Source organism: Schistocerca piceifrons, chromosome 10 (genome assembly GCF_021461385.2).
Source record: "Schistocerca piceifrons isolate TAMUIC-IGC-003096 chromosome 10, iqSchPice1.1, whole genome shotgun sequence".
NCBI classification, from domain to species: Eukaryota; Metazoa; Arthropoda; class Insecta; order Orthoptera; family Acrididae; genus Schistocerca; species Schistocerca piceifrons.
Window position 1 is genome coordinate 144,397,794 of NC_060147.1, and position 16,247 is coordinate 144,414,040.

At 33.9% G+C, this 16,247-nt stretch overlaps 1 protein-coding gene across 12 annotated transcripts in view; it reads left to right on the forward strand.

The window, feature by feature from the left end:
* Window positions 1-16,247, forward strand: part of LOC124719084 (fasciclin-1) — a 656,083-nt gene that overhangs the window by 526,074 nt on the left and 113,762 nt on the right. The gene's annotated exons all lie outside the window — the stretch shown is intronic.

The window sequence follows — 16,247 nt, forward strand, 5'->3', positions numbered from 1 at the left end:
TTCATCTTGGATCATTGACCTACCACATCTGAGACCGAACTGTGAATTGGGAGTTTCTTATTAATGATATCTCTAACACGCATGCACAGTAGTGTTGTGAAGATTTATTATCATCTAGTATTATTTTAAGAATTAAAACATATTGGTTCTAACCGTCTGAAATTGCTAAATGGTAAAAATTGAGGCCCTGCCCAAACATATGAAACATTTATGTCTAAATATGCTATATAATTTTATTGTTTTCTGGTTAAAATTTGTTCATGTATTAATAATTTGATCTAGCATATCTTTTAATGCATTGAGAAATTCCAGCTCGAATTCTTTTTTCCGGAAATAAAAATCATATCATAATCGTCTGATAAATGTAATTCAATTTTTGTCATTTATAAAATCAAATCTGTAGATGCACCAGGTGCTAGAAAATACCAAGATACTTTGAGTTTATAAGATTTAATACATTTACCTTGTAGTGTTTCCTTTCCTCGGGTTTCTGCCATGAAAGCACAAAATAGAAAATGTGATTGGGTTTTGAATTTTGATGGAAAAAGTTATAGATAAGGCAGACTTTGTATTACTGATTGAGATAGTGCAGTAATTTGACCGTGAATGGCAGACCGGGCTGTAAGGGAATAGCATCAGAAATAAGTTGAAATTTACCTCATAATTCTGCCAGAAAAGTAGTCTCTATTATAATATAGTCTTTGTGGTTGCATCTAGAATACTTCTTGATTTTCTTCTAGGATGTCCCTTTTTTATTGTACGATGGTCCTCTTGTTCTCTGTCTGATGAAAATCTCTTGAAGCTCTCACTGTCTGGACTAATTTATAAATTTGGCGATAACCATTGCCAATCACAACTGAAATAACTTGAAGACGCCGTGTGTTCATTTCATAATGTAGTTTTAATTTCCACTTAAAATCATTCTTTAATATCACGTTTCAAACATATGAAGAAAAGATAACAAGAGAGTAATGAACTAGTTGTTAAAACAAGCACCTACACAAAAGAAAAAAAGTTGAAAATTACTTATGAAAATCTGTCGTTGCCGCAGTGCTCTTCTGCATGACAATCGTAAATCACATCTTTGCTCTGGTGGAGGTGCAGTAGTCAAAGTACCATTACAATCTCTAAAATTAAAACATAGTAAATCCTGTGTAACCACCTAATTTTTAGTATTGAATTATCCCCATACTGTTTATGCACAATTATATAATCTTCATCAGAAATATTTCCTTTATTAAGCCTTGAATAGAAACATTCTTTTTTTACACAATTTTTCTTCAGAATCCATATTTTTTGTTAGGGCATAGTCCTTTTTAATTATTAAATCCACTTGTCGATATTTAACATATTTTGCTGTTTCTCTAAATTGTTCCTTTGTAAGATTAGGAGACAAGTTTTTCAACACTTGAAGCCATAGATTCAAATGTGTCCCAAAAATCTTAATGTTAACCCATCTTAAACCTCTCTACTAAAAGAACTATATTTTTCATCATTATTTGGAACAGAATTAATATGTTTTCGATCTATTACTAATTTTTGAATAAACAGATGAAAATCATATTTGTTAAATTATGAATATAAATATAGGAAATTAAGATTACAATCTTTGTGAGTACTTCTCCGATATTTTCCTGTTAAAAATGACAATGATTTTTTACATTTTTCTGAAATAAAACAAGTTTTTGAATTTTTTAAATGTATTTTGTCTTCGTTTGTCATTATTATTGGTACATTTTGATCATATGTTTTAGCAATTTCTCTACATTCTTGTTTTTAACATTTCAGTGAACTTTTTTTACCGAATCTTTGCCAGTACACATATTAGGTTTGTTTAAAATGTTTTTGATTTTATTAGTACAAGGTTTTTCATGGTTTGTTTGAGAAGGTTAACATCATTGAAAAGACATTGGCAATTTGAAAAGGTACTCAAAATGAGTACTACAGGCATATCTGTTTTAATGATTGTCTAATTTTGTATGTGAATGAAAATATCTAAAATGTGTATCACAAGGATAAAGTTTTGATTTGTTGTTTGTGAGTTAATTAAGCCAGATAAATCTTTTATCCAACAGTAATGGGAATTATTTTGTGCTTCAATTGAAAGATTAGCATGTTTTTCTTGTTTATTTTTGTTATGTGGGAAAGAGGGTATATAATAAGTTCTTCGTCAGAAGTGTAAACATTAATGGAAATATTTAACATATTATCAAATATTGGGATATCAGTTGAATCAAAGGGAAAAATTAATTTTCTGTTTTTCTAATTCTAATCCAATATTTTGATGTTTGCAAATCTTTCTACATCACAAGCTACTCGATATAAAGCTGTTTTTATTGAATAAAGATAAAATGCTGTAGTTAACGAAAAAATGTTATCTTAAATTCTTTTCGTAAATCGATATAAAAAGAACCAGGAATTGGATTTTGTCTATTAATGTGTCATTCCAAGTTATTTATATAAAATAAACATCAATGTTTTTTTTAATTTCTTCAGTTTCAGAGAATAGTTTATTTAGTTTTGATAATAATCTTCTAAATTAGTTGCTTCATTACTTCTTTTAGAATGAAATTTATTTTTATATAAAAATTCTTGTGGTTCAACAGTATTAATTTCATAAGTATTCGCCTCGATTTAGGGGTTTTTCTATTAATTTGTTCTAAAAAAATCAATATCATATAGAAAATTGAAACCAATGTTTTTGTCTCCAACACACAGAATGCTCGCTCCACACTTGAACTTGCCATGTTTGCGACTAGTGCTGACTATTGGCAAATCATGCTGTGGTGGTGTACATGAAAAAAAACTTCTAGGGTTTCTTGAAAATGACATATATATATATATATATATATATATATATATATATATATATATATGATATTCGTATAATGTTGGCTTCTTTTGCAATAAATAATTGTAAGTGTTCTTTGACATGACCTTGGAGAACTTATTTATAAATAAGAAATTTTTTAAGGAAATTATGGTTTTGTTCATGGATAAATTTAAGAGTGGGAGAAATGACGAAATTTCAATCTGAGAATTATGTAAAAGTGTGCTCTTTGCGCCAAAACTGTAATAAATATACTGCTGCTTTCACCTTGAATCATGTAATTTGGCAAGAAGGAAGGTTCAACATTAAAAGTAAAGGGGGAGAAAACCCTGGAATGATATAATTACAAATTAATCACAATATTAGTGTCATGTTAAATGTGTCTGAAGACTCCTACACTTTACTGAGAAAAAGAAGTATCAAGTTCAAATGTAGTATCTACAGTCTCTTGGCAGTGTAAAAAATTCATTCTAAGTCAATGCAATGAGTCATTTTTATCACATATTTTGGTACTTGTAAACTCATCAAAATCTGTACATGAACAATCTGATACCCAAATGCTCAGTGTGCGAGTCATACTTGACACCTCCTGGATGAATTTTTATCTAAATATTCGACCAACCAGGGCTCTCAGTTCTGTCACTTTCATTTCTGGCCTAGCCCTGCACGTGAAATCAGCAATGAGGAATTGGCGGCTGGGCTGCAGGCTGTGAGATGAAATGCTCACCACTTCTCACTGCCTGCCGCCAACTTTTCCACTGCCCACCAAACTCTTGCACACCCCGCCCCTTTACTTGTCGACAATACAGCCAGCAGGCTGAAAAGACGCCAAAGAGCAGCTGCACAACTTTGCCTTAGCTAGCCAGATGTAATGTAGTGAGGAAATTCTTCTTCTCGCATCTCCCTCTGCCTTTTTCATTTTGACCTTCGTCCATTGTTACCAATACTGTTTTAAAACTCTTAGTCATTCAGTCTTCAGACACACAGAAATGAAAATTTTCTTTGTATTGTCATGCAGTTTCGGTCTTAAAAGCCATTTTCAAGCACCTGCACACATTTGGTGACTCTACCATCACCAGCTCCTGTGAAGGGTAGTACTGACACGTGCAAAACCACTGTCCACTCATAGCACATGACTAGCATGTTATTTAGGTTTAACATGCATGATACAGTGCAGTGATAAGTCTGCTCTCTGTACATTTTAACTTTACATATGTAAAGCCTAGCAGGCAAGATAGTAGCATATGTATTGTGTTTCTGGACCAAAGAGAAGCTTTATAAAAATTCCCTAATGTAAAACGAGCTTTTAGGTTTATTATTATTATTTATAAATACAAAATCAAATAAGGGTAATGCAGGAGTAGGTTTAATAATGAATAGGAAAATAGGAGTGCAGGTTAGCTACTACAAACAGCATAGTGAACGCATTATTGTGGCCAAGATAGACACAAAGCCCATGCCTACTGCAGTAGTACAAGTTTATATGCCAACTAGCTCTGCAGATGATGAAGAAATTGATGAAATGTATGACGAGATAAAAGAAATTATTCAGGTAGTGAAGGGAGACGAAAATTTAATAGTCATGGGTGACTGGAATTCATCAGTAGCAAAAGGGAGAGGAGGAAACATAGTAGGTGAATATGGATTGGGGGGGAAGAAATGCAAGAGGAAGCCGCCTTGTAGAATTTTGCACAGAGCATAACATAGTCATAGCTAATACTTGGTTTAAGAATCATAAAAGGAAGGCTGTATACATGGAAGAACCCTGGAGATACTAAAAGGTATCAGATAGATTATATAATGGTAAGACAGAGATTTAGGAACCAGGTTTTAAATTGTAAGACATTTCCAGGGGCAGATGTGGATTCTGACCACAATCTATTGGTTATGAACTGCAGATTGAAACTGAAGAAACTGCAAAAAGGCGGGAATTTAAGGAGATGGGACCTGGATAAACTGGAAGAACCAGAGGTTGTACAGAGTTTCAGGGAGAGCATAAGGGAACAATTGACAGGAATGGGGGAAAGAAATACAGTAGAAGAAGAATGGGTAGCTCTGAGGGATGAAGTAGTGAAGGCAGCAGAGGATCAAGTAGGTAAAAAGACGAGGGTTAAAAGAAATCCTTGGGTAACAGAAGAAATATTGAATTTAATTGATGAAAGGAAAAAATATAAAAATGCAGTAAATGAAGCAGGCAAAAAGGAATACAAGCATCTCAAAAATGATATCGACAAGAAGTGCAAAATGGCTAAGCAGGGATGGCTAGAGGACAAATGTAAGGATGTAGAGGCTTGTCTCACTAGGGGTAAGATAGATACTGCCTACAGTAAAATTAAAGAGACCTTTGGAGAAAAGAGAACCACTTGTATGAATATCAAGAGCTCAGATGGCAACCCAGTTCTAAGCAAAGAAGGGAAGGCAGAAAGGTGGAAGGAGTATATAGAGGGTTTATACAAGGGCGATGTAGTTGAGGACAATATTATGGAAATGGAAGAGGATGTAGATGAAGATGAAATGGGAGATACGATACTGCGTGAAGAGTTTGACAGAGCACTGAAAGACCTGAGTCGAAACAAGGCCGCGGGAGTATACAACATTCCATTAGAACTACTGATTGGTAGACCCACAGTCCTGACAAAACTCTACCATCTGGTGAGCAAGATGTATGAGACAGGCAAAATACCCTCAGACATCAAGAATAATATAATTCCAATCCCAAAGAAAGCAGGTGTTGACAGATGTGAAAATTACCGAACTATCAGTTTAATAAGTTACGGCTGTAAAATACTAACACGAATTCTTTACAGACAAATGGGAAAACTGGTAGAAGCAGACGTAGGGGAAGATCAGTTTTGATTCCATACAAATGTTGGAACACGTGAGGCAATACTAACCTTACGACTTACCTTAGAAGAAAGATTAAGAAAAGGCAAACCTACGTTTCTAGCATTTGTAGACTTAGAGAAAGCTTTTGACAATGTTGACTGGAATAATCTCTTTCAAATTCTGAAGGTGGCAGGGGTAAAATACAGGGAGCGAAAGGCTATTTACAATTTGTACAGAAACCAGATGGCAGTTATAAGAATCGAGGGGCATGAACGGGAAGCAGTTGCTGGGAACGGAGTAAGACAGGGTTGTAGCCTCTCCCCGATGTTCAATCTGTATATTGAGCAAGCAGTAAAGGAAACAAAAGAAAAATTCGGAGTAGGTATTAAAATTCATGGAGAAGAAGTAAAAACTTTGAGGTTTGCCGATGACATTGTAATTCTGTCAGAGACAGCAAAGGACTTGGAAGAGCAGTTGAACGGAATGGACAGTGTCTTGAAAGGAGGATATAAGATGAACATCAACAAAAGCAAAACGAGGATAAAGGAATGTAGTCAAATTAAATCATGTGATGCTGAGGGCATTAGATTAGGAAATGAGACACTTAAAGTAGTAAAGGAGTTTTGCTATTTGGGGAGCAAAATAACTGATGATGGTCGAAGTAGAGAGGATATAAAATGTAGACTGGCAATGGCAAGGAAAGCGTTTCTGAAGAAGAGAAATTTCTTAACATTGAGTATAGATTTAAGTCTCAGGAAATCGTTTCTGAAAGTATTTGTATGGAGTGTAGCCATGTATGGAAGTGAAACATGGACAATAAATAGTTTGGACAAGAAGAGAATAGAAGCTTTCGAAATGTGGTGCTACAGAAGAATGTTGAAGATGAGGTGGGTAGATCACGTAACTAATGAGGAGGTATTGAATAGGATTGGGGAGAAGAGAAGTTTGTGGCACAACTTGACCAGAAGAAGGGATCGGTTGGTAGGACATGTTTTGAGGCATCAAGGGATCACAAATTTAGCATTGGAGGGCAGCGTGGTGGGTAAAAATCGTAGAGGGAGACCAAGAGATGAATACACTAAGCAGATTCAGAAGGATGTAGGTTGCAGTAGGTACTGGGAGATGAAGAAGCTTGCACAGGATGGAGTAGCATCAAACCAGTCTCAGGACTGAAGACCACAACAACAACACACAGCCTCATTTAAAAATTGATCTATATCTGTGAACGAAATTTTCATTTTTTTTAAATTTAATGTAATAAATGTTTCTCTTTATATATCAGTGGTTGAATTTTTAATTAAAATGTATGTCAATCATAATTGTTTTAATTTTTTAAAATGCAAAGTTTTTCCATATAAATAAAAACAAAATATATTCGAAAGCTGAGCTATTTCAAAACTTAGGAAATTATAATAAAGGGAAATGTGGATTATGTTACACTGATTCAGAAGATTGGTGTGATGAAATTGGTTATTCAAATGCAACTGAACCAAATCTATAGGAATTTATTGATTATTTTAATGAAAGAAATGAGATCTATGATATAAAAGAACTTTGAAAAATGATAAAATTATTCTGAACTAAATAAAAAAATTAATCGCTGTTATTCGCAATATTAATAATAACGAATTGAATAATAAATATTCGAAGAAACTTCATGAAATCTGTAAATCGAAAACTTCGCAACATTTTTTGAAACTTAATAAACAACACTGAATCGATAGTATCAATAGATGTGAGGTTAAGAGTAATAACATCGATAATGGGGATAATTTTCAAATGTTTCTAGTACAGAAATATCATGCAATTAAACAAAGAAACTACCAGAAAAATTTACCTGGTTTCAAACTTCCAGAAAATTACTTTTTAAAATCAACTAAAAGAATACATAAGCTTTTCCTTTTAAAACAAAAATAATTACTTACGAAATTAATAACATTGTTGAACCACAAGAATCTTTTAATCAGATGAAAGTAGTAGTAATCAATAAATTTAGGAGCCGTCAATTCAAACATGAAATTGTAATCTCATTTCAAAAGACAAGAATTTAATTTTAAAACAAGTAATGTTTTATTAAGAACAACTAATTTAGAAGATTAATATCAAAAAGTCAACAAATGAACTATTAACAGAAATTGAAGAAATGCAAAGGAAAAAAATCTGATTGGTCTTTATTTTATATAAATAGTTTTGAATTAAGTTTCAACAGACACAATCCAATTCCTTCTTATATCAGTTCACGAAAAGAAATAAAAAAGCTATAATTAATGTTAAAAATGTGGGTCAAAAGTGTTTTCATTATTCAATACAGTCACCTTTATAGCCAGCAAATGATCATGTAGAAGAGTTGAAATTATAACAAATGGGATTAGAATTAGATGAAATCTTAGAAAAAGAGTAAATTAATTTTCGTGTTTAATTACCTGGGTTACCAGAATTAGAAAAGGTCAAACATTTAAAATAATGTTTATTTTTTGGATGATAATGAAGTTATACATAAACAGGAGAAACGTTACTCTTCTTTTAATTTGGAAAGGAACTAATTCCCATTTGTTTGGAATAAAGAAGTGTCCAGATTAATTAAATCCCAAACACAAATCGAAAATTCATCCTTGTGACACATGTTTAAGAAGTTTTTATTCTTATGAAAAATAAGGCAATTACGAAAACGATTGCAAAGAACATAAAGAAGTACAAATCGATATGCTTGTACATGGTGAAAAAATTGAAATATTTGATTACGGGTGTGTTTTGTAATTTATTTAGGTTTTGGATGACTTTTAAAACAATGTTAACACTTGTCAATTCTGAAGAAGGCCTATATTAAAAAACAATCACCATTTTCATTTAGCTATGTAAATATTCTAATGGTGACTATAAAAATCTTGTTACAGGTACAGGTAAAGATGCAGCAAAAATATTCATTGAAATATTAAAACAAAAATCTAGAGTAACTGCCTAAATATATATTCGAAACATACAAATGATGAGACAAGAAAAATTACTGTTGGTGACAAAAGTAAGAGAGATGTCCGTCATTTTAGGGGAAAATATCATGAACGTCTTCACAAAGATTGAATCTTAAATATGAAAACCCTAATTTTATTTCAGTTTATATTCATAATTTAACAAATTACGACGTTCATTTGCATAAGAATATATTAATGTTATTTCAAAAGTCTGTTTCAGTCAGTAAAAAGGTTGAAGATGGATCATGATTAAGGTTTTGTTTTTTTTTTGATATGTTTAAATATATGGCCTCAAGTATTCATAAATTATCTTACTAAAGAACTGTTTAGAGAAACAGCAACAATTTTAAAGGGTTTAAATTTAATAATTAAAAAGGTCTTACATAAAACAAAAATGTTTCTACTCAAGACTTAATAAAATATTTGTGATAAAGATTATATTATTGCAAAATAAGTAAGGAAAAGATTTCATTTAAAAAAATTTTTAGATATATGTATAAAAACTTACGAACTCAATGTATTTTGGTATTTTCCAGCACTTGGTATAACTTGAAATTCTGTTAAAAATCACAAAAATTTAATTGGATTTTTGGACGATTATTACATGATTTTATTTCGTGAAGAAGGTAATCAAATAATAAATACAGAGAAACCATCAAATTATACAGCATATTTCAAAGGCAAATAATTATAACGATTGGGCAATGTCTTAATTTTTACCATTAAACATTTTTGAGTGGTTAGAACCAAAATATTTCAGATCCAAAAAAATTACATGTAAGAATTTACCGGGAGGAGGAAATAAATTACTAACAACGTTAAATATAAACATTTTTCCTCATAATTATACAAATCTTGAACAATGTTTAAAAATTAACAAAACTTCATACAATAGTATCTTTTTACAGCTAGGTAGGTTAAAATGCAGCTCACAAATTTGAAAATGATTTCTATAAGGTAATCAATATTTCAGTATTTGGAAAATACTAAATAGAAATATATATATAGCAAAGTAAAACAATGAATTCAATTAATCATTTAAGTAGGAATTGTATACAGTGGAATGTATGAAAAATTGTGCTGATAGTGATAAACACATTATATTAAAAGACTGAATTAATACATTGCCATTATAAATTTCACTCAAAAAAAAAGAAAGGATGACACCAATGATTTGTCATATGAATTAAAATGTTGCATAGAAGATTAACTAAAGCAAATAATGGCACTTTTTTTTTTGGCCTTCAGATATACTCTACAAACAAATTTTTCCAGAACCTTTTTTATATATATATAGTTATTCATAATTTTTGGTTGTTTATGAATTTCTTGTTTGCTCAATGAACAAATCATTTTATTTTTTCTTCCCATTTATGGAGATAACTTTATTTTTTATTAAGAATTCCAAAAAGTCTTAAAATTTTAAGACATGTATAAAAATGGAGTTCTCTTCAGATCTAAAATGTAACAAACTGACAGAGCATTTAAAAAGTTTAAATAATTATTGATGAAACTAGTAATACATGGTTTAAAGCCCAAGATGTGGCTGAACTGTTAAGAATATTTAAAAAGTTGACAGCGCCTTGAGCATTTTCATAATTAAGATAGTCTTACTTTTCTAATGTAACTGCCACACTCAACTGGACGTATTGAAAGGCAATGAAAAATCGACTGTTTTCAGCAGTGATGGAGGTCTTTATAATTAGAGAAGAAAGAAAGTGAAGTAATTTGACCATTACAATTATTTGGTAATTTTTTTTAAGGATATAATTTGGGAAAGACGTTACTAGTTCTTTTTTTGTTTTTACTTGGAGTTCAAGAAAAAGATCAGGATGATTCTGTTCTTTGACAGTCTACTAATAATGATAATAGCACACTTCCAAAAGAAGGTAAAATTTGTGATCTTGTTATATCTACAGAAAATGAAAAAAATCCAATTTCTTTCTTGGAAATACAAACTACCGAATTTTTCTGGTTTAAATAGAAAAAAATTTTTACAAGATAACCCTAATTAATCTAATTTAGCATACCTTACTTTATTTTCGTTGTTTTCTAAACTAAATCTATTTTTTTAAACGAGTTGAATGAATCTTTTTATTTGGTTGTGTTAGATTACAAAAATCTATGTCAAAATTGCAAGAAATGAAGGTTTTTTTTTTTTGCTCAAGGATTGTGGAGTCTACATTTCCCTCTCTCCACCTTTTTAATAGCTTACAGTGGTTTTAGAGATTTTTTTATTCAAAAATTTATGTTTTAAAAAATTCAGTTTATATAGAAAAAGACAAGATGAGCATGAACAACTTCATTTAAAAATCTAGTAATGGTTATGCAGAGGTTAATATCTTACATTTCAAATGTTGAACTTTTTATAACTAAACATGGTGCAACTGTTTTATTACTTTTAGATGATAAATATAAAAACTACTCTTTGACATTGTTGCACTAAAATTATTATTTTTTTCATTACAGAAAATTATTTTTGTCAATGAATATATTTTAAATCAATGAAAATGTTATTTGTGGATACACATAAATTTTTAAATGGGAAGTCAACAGAACTGTAGTCTTGCTTTATATTAAGGAATTTTTTAAAAAATATTCTCTTTTGTCCAGAAACTCCCATATGTATTCTACTCATACTATATATCCTCAGACTTCAGGAACAAAGTAACAATTCCGACTTCAAAGACAGCAAGTGCTGAGATGTGTGAATATTACCAAACATTCAGTGTAATTAGTTATTGTTACAAAATACGGACACGAATTATTTACAGAAGAGTGGGAAACGGGTAGAAGCCGGCTTCGGAGAAGGTCAGTTTGGTGAAAAATTACGAACACTTGAGTTAATACTGACTGTACGACATGCCTCACAATACAGCTTAAAGAAAAAACCTGGCTTTATAGGAATTGTAGCCTTAGAGAAAGCTTTTGGCGATGTTGACTGCAATACACACATTGAAATTTTGGAGTAAAGTCACTGAGCAAAAGGTCTTACACACCTCATGTAGAAACCAGGGTGCACTTACCACAGTTGAAGAACTTGGAAGGGAAACAGTGAGACAGTGTTGTACACTACCCTCAAAATACTCAAGTGAGCAAGAAATTTGGAAAAATGAATTCGGTTTCAGAGAGAAGAAATTAAAACTTTCAGGTTTGTCAACAGCGTTGCAAGTCTATCAGACACAGTAAAGGACTTGGAAGAGCAGTTGAGTAGCATGGATAGTGTCTTGAAAAGCAGATGATATAAAGGCAAGTTTGCCTTTCTGTAAACTATATTGTGAGACATATTGTGGAGTCAGTATTAACTTGTGTGTTCCCACCCCTTTTTTTTTTTTGTAGAATCCGAACTGATCTTCCCCAAAATCAGCTTCTGCTAGTTTTTCAACTCTTCTGTAAATAATTTGTGTCAGTGTTTTGCAACAATGGCTTATTATTTAAATGTTTTTTCTGACTCTACAATACTGAAGCCATAGTCACAGTACATAAAATTTTTTTCTGTAACAAGTAGGGGTTATTTTACTAGTTTCAACGAACTGTGTCATCATTTTCAAATGTAAATTATCAGTTGTACATTATATAAATATTCAACTGCTGTTTTACATTTGAAAATGACTATGTAGGTCGTTGAAACCAGTAATGTAACTGTGGTGACACCACACTTGCTAGGTGGTAGCTTTAGATCGGCCGCGGTCCATTAGTACATGTCGGACCCGCGTGTCGCCACTGTCAGTGATCGCAGACCGAGCGCCACCACACGGCAGGTCTCGAGAGACTTATTAGCACTCGCCCCAGTTGTACGGACGACTTAGCTAGCGATGCAACACTGACGAAGCCTCGCTTATTTGCAGAGAAGATAGAATAGCCTTCAGCTAAGTCAATGGCTGCTACCTAGCAAGGCGCCATTAACAGTTGATATTTTTTATACCGTACCGTCAAGAACGATGTATACAAATGATGGATTAAAGTTAAGTATTCCAGCAGCTACGCACTTTTCTTTATAGCATTCATTCCGTATCCTGTTTCAGACGTCACGCCAGCCTGCGTGAGTTTAACGCGTGCATTTCGGCCTCCTCTCTCAATTAGTGTGCGTAGTGTTGGCTAACTGCCAACACTACAAAAGTAACCCCTTCTTTTTAAAGAAAAAATTTATGTACAGTGACTTTGGCTTCACTATCGTAGTGTCCAGTAAACATTTAGGTTGGATTTTGGTCACACTGCTTTCGCCAATTATATCGGAATATAGAATGACTTATTACACTGATAGTTCGGTAAAACTCACACCTGTCAGCACCTGCTTTCTTTTTAATTGAAATTAAGAATAATATCAGCATCAACAAGGCTGGCTCTGAGCACTATGCGACTTAACTTCTGAGGTCATCAGTCGCCTAGAACTTAGAACTAATTAAACCTAACTAACCTAAGGACAGCACACACATCCATGCCCCAGGCAGGATTCGAACCTGCGACCGTAGCAGTCCCGCGGTTCCGGACTGAGCGCCTAGAACCGCTAGACCACCGCGGCCGGCCATCAACAAGGGCAGTGGCATGTATTCTAATTAAATCAGACGATGCTCTGAAAATTAGATTAGGAAATGACACACTAAAAGCAGTAGATGACTTGCTATTCAGACAGCAAAATAAGTGATGTTGGTCAAATCAAACATGACCTAAATTACAGACTGTGTATAGAGTATTTTCTGATGCTATTTTTGCGGAATGTAGCATCGTATGGAAGTGAAACGCGCACTGTAAGCAGTCCAGAGAAGAACAGAACAGGAACTACTGAGATGTATTACTATAATAGAGTGCTGAAGACTAAATGGGTTGATCACATAACTAATGAGATGGTTCCGGGTCAAACGGTGGAGACAAATTTGTGGCACAACGTAGCAGAAATTATTTAAAAGCAGTCTTGATCGCAGCCGATGTTAACTTCTGACCGTTGTCGGCCTTTTCATTACGGGCCATCTTCATCAGAGTTTGCTCCATCTGTATGGTGGCGATGGCGCCTATTCATTGGGAGCTCCAAGTTGTAGTGCAGTCAACTTAGGAAAATTAATGTCTTTTTTCTGCACAGTCCCGTGTGTAATTAATTTGGAAAAAAATCAGGGGGGGGGGGGGACACAATGTTGCTGAATGAATGCGAGGGGTAATTTATACATCTGAATATAATGAAATTAGCTTCAAACCTTGCTTTTAATAAACAATGTGTGGCTTTTAGAGTTATTCCACAATATGCAGCAGCAATGTTAAATACGAAATCGCAGCCTAGCAATGTTGTATGTAGAATGGAAAAGCAGTAACCTCTGTATGAAGCATGAAATTAGAGTCGCTTGTAAGTTTTAAATGTATAAATTACACCTCGTATTGAGCAGCATGATGTCCCTCCTGTTCTTTCTTTTTCAATTTACTTAGTATAATAGACGACAAAATTAATTACACACGGGGAATGTGAAAAAATGACATAAAAGGAAATTTAATAAGCTGACTGCACTACAACCTGGAGCTCTCGATGAATAGGCGGCATCATACAGATGGTGAAAACTCTGATGATGGCCCATAATTAAAAGACCGAAAACGGTCAGAAGTCAACATCGGCTGCGATCGCGACTGCTTTTAAATAATTTCCTCATAAGATCGCTGTTGTGCGACAATGTTATATAAAACTAACAACGTAGCTGAAAGTACAGACTGATTGCAGCGACACATTCTGAGGCATCAAAGAAGTGTCATTCTATAGTAGGAGGGAAATGAGTGGCTAAACATTGTAGAGGGAGACCAGGGCCTAGACACAGTGACGTAGGCTGCGGCAGTCACGCACAGGACAGAGTGGCGCGGAGAGCTGAAGGCCACAGCACCAACAGTGACTACCCTAAACAAGAAAAGAAAACTTAAATCGCTCCAGCCTCCTTTAAACAATGTAAACAAAATATAGTTTTCTTTCGTATTACGAGACCAACCTTTCATTAATTCTCCCTTTCGTCAGACATCATAAATGTGTCATGGCAGACTTTTTCATTTACTCCCATATTTAAATGTAGTCGTATAAGAGGTCGTTCGTTCCAATCCGTTGTCAGTTGAGAAATTAGAAGTTTGAGTTATCATATCATTTCTTCTTGCGACGCGGGCAGTCTGTTAAAACAATGGCGCCATCGGAAGCATATTGTCGATTCATTGATTTCATACGGCGCTGTCCTGGTAGCAACACTTTCTACTTCGCCGTTAATCGATATTGTTATCGTGAGTTACTGTTATTTACCGGATTTACCTTCCCCCCCCCCCTTTTTTATGGGAATCATATATGAGTTGTTTTGAAACTAAAGTTATTGGCATCAGAAATGGTGTTTGGGCGCTGAAGCACCAGAATTTGAAGAATGCCCAAGAGACTGTGAAGCCCGTGACTTGAATGCACCGTTGGGAAAGTAACACCTTTACATGACCTATGCAGGAGTACAATTTTCGTGTAGTGCGGCATCCAACATAATGCACAAAATTACGGGAACATCCTAGAATGCAGCAGCAAAAACACTTAAAATTAAAGCTTTATCTTTACGTTACGCAGCAGGCAAATATGGAACTTCTGTTTGCTGCAATTCTGCCCATTCTAAAGCGGTGGGTATCGCTCTTAATGATTCATTTAGTGGATTTCAGAGATACGTACCGCGCGACTTAAACTCTGTCGTTTAGTTGGAATTGTCCCTGCAGGCATCATACGTGAGGCAACTGCTTGTAGGGGAAGGGGCGAGGTATCTACCTCCCATGAATTCCCGTTAAATGCTCACCATGCTCTTCCTTCAAGACTGGCGTCCGGGAACAGTTTCATGTGGGCAACACTGCACAACAAACGTGATCGCTATTAGCTTCGTGGAGGATGAGTTCCGAACACCATAGGCAAATGTAGCTGCTGATTTTACTGAAGAACTTCTCGTGGGGAATACTCTGAACAGGCTCAGAACTGAGGTCATGACGTCAAAAGACAGTTTGCAGCAATGAGGTTATCCCACATTATCAACTCTTAGGAGTGTGTTCAACAAACTCCGAAGATGGATGCAAGCTCTGAAGCCATAATTGTCAAATACCGGGATAAAAGATGCTTAGATTGTCGCTTTTGTTAGAACATTCTTCAGGTTCAAAATTAGCATTTTTCGTAAGTGGCCATGATGCTGGAATTCGACAAATTATACCAATGTAGTCTACATCCTACAAGATGTACTAATGTCTTTAAATTTTAAATTAGCAATTAGTTAGTTACGTATTCCATAGGTCATTTAAACGATTCTTTTATCGAAGTGTGGAACGAGTCAGTTTACACGATGTGTCTACAGGATTAGAGTTTACATTAATGAATACATTTTTTTAGTCGTACTCACACAACTAAACTTAAAAATATTCGTAATAAATGTACCAGTGTATAAATAAAAATTCTTCCATGCAATACGAGGAGTTGTTCAGGCAAATGATTTGAGGTTAGATTCAAAATTTCCTTTGCTGCCCATCAGACATTTTATGTTATTGGATAAACGATCGAAGATTTTTGTTGCTGCTTACTGAACTCTTTTCTGAGCCACTGACTGATAAAGATCATTTTACACTGTACTGTTTTGAGAATGGACGTCACTGTT